An 11,415-nucleotide genomic window follows, 5' to 3' on the forward strand; every position below is an offset into this window, starting at 1 on the left:
GTCAGTGTCTGAATTAGTGAGGAATTGCTGGATCTGTAGGTTAAGTGAAGGCCTGGATGAAGAGCCATGTCTTAAGTTTTTTACGGAAGGTAAGCGGGCATGGTTCTAATCTGAGTTCTGTGGGCATCTTGTTCCAGATGGCTGGGCCAGCTGTAGAGAAGGTTCGTTCTTTGGTTGATGATAGACGAGTAGATTTCGTTGTAGGGGGTTGCAGGGTGCCTTTATATGCTTCTCGAATCGGTCTGTCTGATGAGTATAATTTGAGGGGAATCTGGAGGTCTAGTTGTTGTTGGTTGTGAATGACTTTGTGGATTATAGTGAGAGCCTTGTGTAATATTCTATATTTGATTGGCAGCCAGTGCAGGTTCTGTAGTATGGGAGTGATGTGTGTTCCTCTGTTGGTAAGAGACAGAAGAAGCTGTTGGTAAGAGAAGCTGTTGGTAAGAGAAGCTGTTGGTAAGAGACAGAAGAAGTGATGTGTGTTCCTCTGTTGGTAAGAGACAGAAGAAGTGATGTGTGTTCCTCTGTTGGTAAGAGACAGAAGAAGCATAATGCACACCTCTAGAAAACTGGCAGTGATGGTATTGCTTTGAATAATAGGCACTTTTGTCAAATTTTTCAGTGAAGATTGTTTTGATATGTCTGTTTTCAAACATGATCTAAACAGCAGCAGTGGTCCAGGGAAATTAGGGGACATATCTTTGCTGAAATGAGCTGCAAGTCTTCATACTTAATACTTTCATTAATACTTAAAAAAAAAATAAGAGTGAATGACTTGATCACCCTGAACAGTTCTACAACTGATTGTAAGCTCTGGAATCTATTTGAGAGCTGTTCAGTCACTTTATCGAGACATCCATAAAACACCGTAACTCTAAAGTAACTTTCAGAGTCAGCAGGTCGCTTGTCCTTGCATATTTCATCAAAATGCTTTTTTTTTTTTTTTTTTAACTTTTCTCCTTTATGTTTCCTCAAACTTTGATTCTCGCCACCTCCCCTCCCCCCCCAACTACCACCGCCATTTCACTGATAAAGCCATTGCAGTGTTTTTTGCCTCCTCAAAGTCATTTCAGAAAGCACCAGTGAGTAAATGTGTTGCTTTTTGAAGGTCTGTGCTTTAGATTGTAGCATTTTTTTTAAATGACATTAACCCTTTCCAGTATCTCTTTAGAGAACCTTGAGAAAACTAAAATATAATTTCTCTATTGATTTCTGAAATTCTGAAATGCTGCGCTCCTCAACATTTTCATGTAAAATCACTGTTTTTGTTGATGCCTTCATGCCATCCACAAACTGAATCTCAGAGCAACTAGTGATTGAGAGCAGGCTGACCACCAGGTAAGACAAAGCTTTTTTTTAAAAAGTTATATCAGGGCAATCTGATGTTCTGAAGTAGACACAAATGAAGACAACATAGCCCACCTTTGAATGCTGGGTCCATAGAAAGAATTTTAGAGACACACCAATTTTGACCAATATATTATTTATTGGAAATACCCACATATATACCTACATAGACATTTAAAACTAAGCTAGCACATTCACACATTCATACACTAAGTATGTGCTAGCTTAGTTTTAAATGTCTATGTAGGTATATATGTGGGTATTTCCAATAAATAATATATTGGTCAAAATTGGTGTCTCTCTAAGATTTGTGGTTTAGTTTATGACAGTGATATAGAGAGTGGTATTTTAAAGATTACCCTTTGTGTTGTAATACCGGGTCCATAGAAAGCACACAATTTCTCAATTTCAGAAAAGTGTTTAGCTTCTGAAATACCTCTGATGGAATCAATGACAGCTAAGTTTGGGCACAGCGCAGTATATGTATGATGCATGAGGTCCTTTCCTTGTAATTCTCACTTGCACGTCTGGTATATGCCTCTCACATTGGCAGCCCTGTCATTCACCTGCCCACGATACCTTGTCAGATCTAAACCATTTGCAAATCCTTTTACATCATGCCATGAAATTGAGGTGTGACTTCTGCATTGCACCCACACACTAGAATATTGAAATTGCTGCAAGAAGCAATAGTACCTGCTCAGATGCTACGGCGATATGGCAGCATATCAGATATGATTAAACCACTGCAAAATTACTCTGGACACCAAGTTCAGCTCCGTAAAACCTAACCTGGGCCGGTCTCTTAACTGTTGCAATGTTATACTCGTATTGGTCACACATTTGCACAGTCCAGTTTCATGACAAGTGTTAATGCTGTCATTAAGGAGATGTGTTTTTTAAGTGACCAAGAGGTAGGGAGAAAGCCTAAAATAAATAGTTCTTTGTTAACTGTGGAAAAACGTTCAAAACTTTTTGTCAAAGAATCTTGCAGGATGTTGGCTTGTTATCAATTAAGAAAGTGCCGGAATTTAACAAAGAAGAAAAAAAAAGAGAAGACCGGAGCATGATGAGAGAGTACTTTTTTTTTTTTTTGCCAGTGTTTTTCAGACCCTATTTGAAAAGAGTTTTGCCATAGTCATAAAGCAAACAGTGTTATCTGTCCCTGATCAATTTTTCTGACACTTCTGTCTTCCATAAATTTTCTTTTTTTTTTTAAGCCTTTTTCTTCACGTTTTCCTATATGCCCTTCCATTTTTTGGATTTCAGTTTCTTCCTCTTTAACCACTGTATGTGCTTTCACCTCTTTCACCACTTTAAAGATCTTCTATCCTCCCTCTCTCCTTCCTCTTTTTCTTTGGTACTTTGTGTCTTCGTCTTTTTTCTATCCCATCATGTATCTCTTTAATCTTTTTAAATATTTCGTCTTTATTTCCCATTGCCTTCTTTCTATTTTCACAGTATCTGCCTTTTAACTACAGATCAACAAAATTTTTTTTTTCCTATCAACTACAGAGCATTTCCCGAGGGTTTAAAACTGTTAACTCCCCCCCCACACACATGTAAACTAGTGAAAATGATAAATGCTGTCTTATTTTGAATAAAACATTATACGGTATGAAAACTTGTTTTCACAGATGCTCCCAGAAGTCTTCGGTTCTGTGTATTGCTCCCGCAAGCCATGCTCTGGAGTTTGGTACAAGGTTGAGCCTTGCAAAATACATGAACTGTAAAGTTAGTCACTATCCAGTAGCACTACAAAAGGCAAAGCCATGCAGTTCCTTCTGCCAGCACCTGGACACGTACTGTTTTTGTCTGACTCACTTACCTATTTCAGTGATATTTGCCAGAAATCAACCGATTTGTCCATTCTCTGTTAAATATCGCTAATATTACTAGCCAACGTCTCCGCACAAATAATATGAACCAGGCCTATAATAAATATAATAAACCGTCTGCAATAGCTCCAAAGAAAAACAAGCTTAAAAAGAGAGAGAAAGTTCTTTTTCTTAAGTACAAATTGTTATCGTAAAACAGGATAACACTGAATTTTTCTTAGTAATTAAATGAATATCTTGGCAATTTATGGGCAAAAATGAGTGAATACTGATTTTGCGGATATTTTTTGAAAACCCTTCTCTTTCTGGTTTTCCTTCCAATTCTCATTTTGCTGACTTTCCTTTCCTTCTTTTTTTCATAACACCACAGCACGTCTTTTTTTTTTATATATAAACACTTTTGCTTTCTCTTCCCTATCCAAATCACTTTCCTTCTCTGCTTTGCTCCCTGTTGTTCCTTTCCTTGTTTCTTCCCTCTCTTTCCTCTTCTCAGACTGGAGTTGCTTTTGATTGGATTTGCAGCCCAATTAAAGCAGCCAGCACTCCCGGCAGGGACAGAGAAAAGGTTGCGTTTGGAAGGTGGGAAACATGCTTTGACAGGTCCTGGCGTCTCCAGCGCCCTCCGATGGCACTGCCTGCTGGGTTTCCTTTGTTGCTTGGCTCTAGGAGAAGGGCCAGGGCTCAGCTGGGGAAGAAGCGGGACTCTCTCTCTCTGCTCCTAACCCTCCCCTTCCCCAAGCCAAGCAAAAAGAATAGCTAATTAAGAGGTCCAAACAGAAGCACAACTAATTCCCTTTTCAGAGCAATGACAGGCAGTCAGAAAAGGGAACTGGGGGGGTGGGGAGCAGAGAACTGGAAAGCATGACATCATAGCTCCAGATAGCCAGAGCAAAGGAATTTGTTAACCCTTTCCCGACAAGTCATCTCCATGATGGTTTAGATGACGGAGCAGTAAAAGTGCATTGCTGGCGGTTATATACTATTATTGTAACGTACTAGTCCCAGTCTGGTTCACTACTAACACTCATCCCTGGGCCAAGTGTTATTGGCAGAAGTCTAACGTCAGGGCCTTGTCTGAATTTGAATGCTGACACTGCAGGGCAGTTGTACAGGGGATGGAGACCGGTTGAAAGTAGTGGCCTTCCCATGCTAATGCTTCTGTGCAGCAAGGAAAAAAAAAATCATGAATTGCTCAATGAGGGGAGATGCACTGCTGGAGATGTCAAACTCTGGAAGGCCGATGTAATAAGCTGAATGTTAAAAATGGATGCAGAAGTTGACTGCACAGTTTCTTAATGCACACACTAAAAGTTTTATTCAACTCCCAATGCAGTAAGCTGATAGTATGCTAATGCATCAGGAGTTAAAAAAAATGCACACAGACATGAAAATGTGTGCAAAGAAAATACTTAGCAAGCCTAAAACCATGATTTATGCAGATTAACCATGTTTTCTGTGCAGAAAACATGATTCATGCACACAAAAAATGTTTTTAGCACAGAAAGCATTTTTGTGCATGGAAATCATATTTTATGCACAGAAAACATGCTTTGTATATAAAATCCCGAATACAGGTCCTAGCACCAGAACTCCAGCTTCTGCCCATAGACTAGCATTAACCCTGGAAACTTTATTCCACCTCAGACTAGGAATTAATTTTTCAGTGCTTAGGTGTGCCGGTGCATCTCTCTGCATGTTGAGGGGTGAACAGGGGAGATAGCATCATTAGCATGGGATTAGCATAACAGAGTGCTAACCAGTATGAATATTGTTAGGCATGTATTTTTTGTGTGCAAAAGCTCCTTGCTGAATTGGCAGTAAAGTGTTGCATACAAAAAAATGTGTACACAGTTGCGGGTTACACTATGCGCCTGGCCACACGCACCTTATTACGTCAGCTCCTAGTGAAGGCTGACACGACAATGCAGCAGTAGAGAAGTTATTCTGGGCTGCATCTGCAATGCTGATGTCTCTTGCGGTTGGGGATGAAATGCTTTGTAGTTTTGAAAATGCTAGGCCCCTTGGATGTGATGTTACCCCAGGTCTTGTTTAATTTATGGGACATAAAATTCTGTGGTGGTGGTCCTGGTATTTCTGTCTCTTATTCACCTTATAACATTTAAATTAATTAAATCAATTAATTAATAAATTAAATAATTAAATTAAATAAATTTAAATAACAATTAAAAAAAAAAAAGAACATTTTTTAAATGAAAAACACACCGAAGAAATTCTGAGCTAAAAGTGTTTTAGCATGCTTGCAACACTCCTTAATAGGTGATGCACTAATATTTCTTTGTGTCTGCTATAATTCAGCCTTTCTAGTGAACATGTAAAATTAGCGTGCTTGCTACCCCAAAATGTGTATCTTGAAGGAGATGCATCTCAAATTCCCCTTTGCTAACCAGTGCAAAGCGAAAAGGCTAGTTAGTATGGGATATTGGCAGCACTGAAACTCATCACTACAGGTTGTGAAAGAACCCCTAAGGCTTTTCCATCTCTGCCACCCCTTTGGGATCCCCCCTTATCTTATCCCATCCCTGGAGTCCAAATGGAAAAGGAGTAACTGGGGATTGCTCCTGTACCATTTGGATCCTGGGGTGGGGTAAATCAAGGGGGTGGGGGTGACATGGATTTACAACTTTAAGTCATGAGTTTAATTGGTGGGGGTGGGACAGGCTTGAATGAAACTAAAAAAAAAAGTGATAAAATGTCTTTTTTTTTTTTTGCTTCATTTCATAAACAAAGCAGAAAATAGGAAATAATGGCATTTTCTATTTTGTTTTTCAATGGCAGCACATCCCTATTAAGCATATGCACGTAACTTTCATTACTACAAGAGGGTACACAATTGTGCATGCAAATATACCATTTTACATGCAGAAGTTTGTGGAAATTCATTTGTATGTGACAAATTCTTAATATCACCCCTTTGTCCCCCCCAAAAATATACCAGATTGGCTCCTGGGGCTCAAGTATCACCACAAACTCTGATCAAGCCATGTGGACATTCTCTTATGGTCTGGTGGTGATAATGGGGTCGAAGGGCATCAAATCCCCTTCCCTGGACCAAAAGCTGGGTAGTAGCTATGCCCTTACTCATTTTATTAAAAGTACAGTATAAATAAAAATGTACATTTTATATTACATAGTATTTTAAACCCTCTGCCCCTCCTGCTAGGCAGTCCCTTGCATGGTTGAAACAGAAGTCCTCATCAACTACCCATAAACTACTAACATTAAATAATACCTGATCTGTCCACAAAGCCCTTTGCAAACTGTGTATACTTATAGGAATGGGAAGGTGGTCACTCTTGGGAAAATCCTGAGGGTTGAGATACGCCCCTTTAGATCTTATATAAAAGGAGGCAGTGCCCCCTCTTCAGGCAGGCCGATGGAATTACTGCTCCTACCATTGTCAGGCAGTCAAGAGAAAGAAACAAGGTGATGATTGCAGAATGACAGCTGGAACCATGATCCCAAGGGCATACATAGATGATTCTTATGGTTATTCTTTGCCCACTTCCTACTAGGGGCAGGGCCGAGGATGCTGAAGACGCGGAGCCCCCTCGGGAGCTCCGCTGAGAGGTCTGTGGCATGGAGGAAGCCGGAGAGGCCCAAGGAGAGCATCAGGGACGTCGGAAGCTGACAGCCGCGGCAAGGGAAGAGGAGCCGGAGCTAGTGGGAGGGAAGCGCAAGGTGAGAAGTAAGAATTATTGTATTCAACTAAGAACAGGGTGAAACCAAAGAACCACAGAAGTATACGTGAATAGAATACTTCTTTGGCCTTGACGTAAACCTTACCAGCAGAACACTTTTTGATTGGGAGGGGGGCAACCAAGCTCCACTCCTAGCTTCACCCCTAACTCTGCGCCACTGCCAATTTCTTATTTTTACTTTACAGTTAATGTCATTCTTTCTTATGTATTTTTTTTTTTGCATAAATCATAGATTAGAATTATTCATTCCCAGATCTACCAGTGAAATACTTGATTCTAGAAAACTGCCATAGACTTCTTTCTGTTTGCGAGCAGGGTTGGCCAGCCCCTGAGAAAACCAATAATAGATGTGTCAGTATTAAGCGACTACTCTGTACTATGTATGGAGAGAGAGATGATCATCAAGTACCAAGAGATGTAATCAGAGACTAAGAAAATGTGGCCTAATTGTTTGGGCCCCACACGCCTGCTTCAGAAGAGCATCCAAGCTCATCTTGATGTGTCACCCCAGCATCTGCCCCCTCAGGAAGTGGGAGATGGGTGCGTGGTGAGGGCTTCTGTGTGGTGAACTCTCATAGGGTCAATGCAAAGGTATTTGAACCTTACAGCCCTGTGGCCCCACCCTTCCCAACACACACAATTAATAATTTCAGATGTTACATGAAAAAGGATATTTGACGTACAGTCTTCTGAGGTAAAATCATCACTTATAACAACCTGTATATTATATTTACATACATTCCTATAAGTATACGAGGAAACCCTGCAAAAGACACTTAGAACTCATATGGTATCAGGCCTATTATAAAGTGTGTTGGGTTTGATGCTTGGTCCTCAGAAAGCCATAAGTAAACTGAACTACAATTACAATATACTAAACCTCCCATACCAAACAACACTGTCAGCATTCAAACAGTAAGAACCCTACCCATGAAAATGCAACACTGCAAATGGTATTCCAGGCCTTAAAGCAACAATACCCCTCCTATTAGGAAAACAGAACAAGTTAGGCTGCTATAGATCCCTACCCAGAAACTACACAGTAGCAGAATACCTCACCTCAGTCACGCATGCAGCGCACAGGCAGACCCTCAACAAACAGAATAGAGAGACCATAAAGTACAAATAGAAATATGCAAACAAAAACTAAAATCACAATAAGTCAGACTCTGTTTGCAGTCCAACAATGGAAAAATAGAAACATCACCATTACTCATAAAACATCAAACAATACAATCAAACATAATACTAATAAAAAGAATAAATATTTCAAAACAGCTGACACATAGAATAACAGAGTCATAAAAAATGTTTAAACAGCTCACAAAAATCAATAAAAAAATTCAAAACACTCAATAATTAAAGCTAATAAGGATAAAAAAAAAATCCTTCCTGCTATCCACACCAGGGAACTTTTGATTTCCAGTCACCCTGAGCTTGTTCTGCATTAGTGGAGGGAGGGGGCTGCACCCAAACTTTGTCTGCTCTCTCTCATATACACACTAACACATACGTTCATTTTCATACACACACATTCACTCCTCTCCCCCTCTGAAATGCACAAGTGGCAGCAGTTTCCATCTTTAGCCCACAGAGCTGCTTGTATACCTCCTCCTCCTTGCACTCTCTTTTCCCATTTGCACAGGTCCATGTGGCATAACTTCCTCTTCTGGGCCCATACAGAAGAAAAGAACAAGGAATCACAATCATTGCAGTCTTGCCTCTGCTGTGCCACCACCAAAACTGTGGTGCTCTGTGTAGCTGCCTAGTGATTCCACTGGCCCTGCACCCTCTCCTACTCACCCCCATCCTTTTCCTCTTACTCCCCTCGCCCACCTTACTCATACCCCCTTCCTTGCCTCTTACTCACATCTCCCCTTCCCTTTCATCGCTTCATTCACATCTCCCTTCCTTCTTCTCCTCCTCAATTGTCCCCTTTTCTCCCCTCTCATTCACTCACCCATCCCCTCCATCCTATCCTGACTCACCCCATCTCTTCCTCTCCACTCTTACTCACTGACATGCTCCACTCCCATTCCCTCTCCACACACACTCTCATTCTCTTTCACTCCTTCCCGTCTCTTCCCTTACACCCCCACCCATCTACAGGGTCTTCTTCTACGCTGCACTGCAGCAGAGACCTCTTCCTACCCATGGGGGGGGGGGGGGTGGGAATCCCAAGTGTGGGTCCTCATTTGGTGGTGCCACTGTCATAGCAACTGCGTTCTTCTTTCTGCCTTCAGGCAGGGATGGCCTACCCCTGAGGTAAAGTTGGTTAGGCCAGGGCCTGGGTGGCCACCCCGTTCTGATGCCAATGCAGTGTTGCCAACTTGAAGAAAGTCACTAGATCCACCATGATAAGTCTCCAGATTGTTTTAAATGAGCTACTTGCTAACTTCATGGAGTGCCCCCTGGTCCTTCTATTATCTGAGAGAGTAAATAACTGATTTAAATTAACTTGCTCAAGTCCTTTCATGATTTTGTAGACTTCTATCATATCCCCCCCTCAGGTGTCTCTTCTCCAAACTGAACAGCCCTAACTTCCTTAGTCTTTCCTCATAGGGGAATCATTCCATGCCCCTATTTCGGTCGCCCTTCTCTGCACTCTCTCCAGTGCAGCTATATCTTTTTTGAGATGCGGTGACCAGAATTGCACACAGTATTCAAGATGCGGTCTCACCATGGATCGATACAGAGGCGTTATGACATCCTCCATTTTATTTTTCCCTTTATGCATCACTTTGCACTTGCTCACGTTAAATTTCATCTGCCATTTGGAAGCCCAATCTTACAAGGTCTTCCTGCAATTCATCACAATCTGCTTGAGATTTAACAACTCTGCACAATTTAGTGTCATCCTCAAATTTGATCACCTCACTTATCATACCCCTTTCCAGATCATTTATAAATATATTAAAATCACTGGTCCAAGTACAGATCCCTGAGGCACTCCACTGTTTACCTTTTTCCAGTGTGAAAACTGATCATTTAATCCTACTCTCTGTTTCCTGTCTTTTAACCAATTTGCAATCCACAAAAGGACATCGTCTCTTATCCCATGATTTTTAAGTTTTCTTAGAAGCCTCTCATGCGGGACTTTGTCGAACGCTTTCTGAAAATCCAAATACACCATATTCACTGGCTCACCTTTGTCCACATGTTTATTCACCCCTTCAAAAAAATGCAGGAGATTTGTGAGGCAAGACTTCCCCAGGGTAAATCCATGTTGCTGTGTCTCATCAAACCATGTCTATCTAAATGTTTTGAGATTTTATTCTTTATAACAGTTTCCATGATTTTTCCCAGCACTGAAGTCTATAGTTTCCTGGATCATCCCTGAATCTCTATTTAAATATAGGGGTTACATTGGTCATCTTCCGATCTTCAGGTACATTGGATGATTTTAAAGAAAGGTTACAAATTAAATGAAATACGTCTAAAATTTCATTTTTTAGTTCTTTCAGAATCCTGGGATGTATATCATCCAGTCCAGATGATTCACTACTCTTCAGTTTGTCAATTAGGGCTACCACATCTTCCAGGTTCACCATAATTTGGTTCAGTTCATCTGAATCATCACCCATGAAAACCTTCACTGGAACAGCTCTCTCTCCAACATCCTCAGCAAACACCAAAGCAAAGAAATTGTTTAATCTTTCCGCAATGGCCTTATCTTCTCTAAGTGCTCCTTTAACCCCTTGGTGATCCAATGGTCCAACCAGCTCCCTTGTAGACTTTCTGCTTCAGATATATTTTTAAAAGTTTTTATTGTGAACTTTTGCCTCTATGGCCAACTTCTTTTCAAATTCTCTCTAAGCCTGTTTTATCAATGTCTTACATTTAATTTGCTAATGCTTATGCTTTATCCTATTTTCTTCTGATGGATCCTTCTTCCAATTTTTGAATGAAGATCTTTTGGCTAAAATAGCCTCTTTCACCTTCCCTTTTACTTTTAACCATGCCAGTAATCATTTTACTTTCCTTACACCTTTCTTAATGTGTGGAATACATTTGCACTGTGCTTCTAGGATGGCATTTTTTAACAATGTCCATGCCTGTTGAACATTTTGTACTTTTGTAGCTGCTCCTTTCAGTTTTTTTCTAATTAATTTTCTCATTTTTATCAAAGTTTCCCTTTTGAACATTTAGCGCTAGAGCCATGGATTTACTTAGTGTCCCCCTTTTAGTCATTAATTCAAATTTGATCATATTATGATCTCTATTGCCAAGCGGCCCCACCACCTTTACCTCTCTCACCAAATTCTGCGTTCCACTAAGAATTTGATCTAAAATTGCTCCCTCTCTCATTGGTTCCTGTACCAATTGCTCCATAAAACTGTCATTTATTCCATCCAGGAACTTTATCCCTCTATCATGCCCTGATGTTTCACTTACCCAGTCAATATTGGGGTAATTGAAGTCTGATAGTTTTAGCCAATCACAACGCTATATAAATCTTTGTCAATATTTATACTATGTGTTTGAAGACAGAATCTTTGTCAATATTTATA

This window comes from Rhinatrema bivittatum, chromosome 14 (genome assembly GCF_901001135.1).
Source record: "Rhinatrema bivittatum chromosome 14, aRhiBiv1.1, whole genome shotgun sequence".
Lineage (NCBI taxonomy): Eukaryota > Metazoa > Chordata > Amphibia > Gymnophiona > Rhinatrematidae > Rhinatrema > Rhinatrema bivittatum.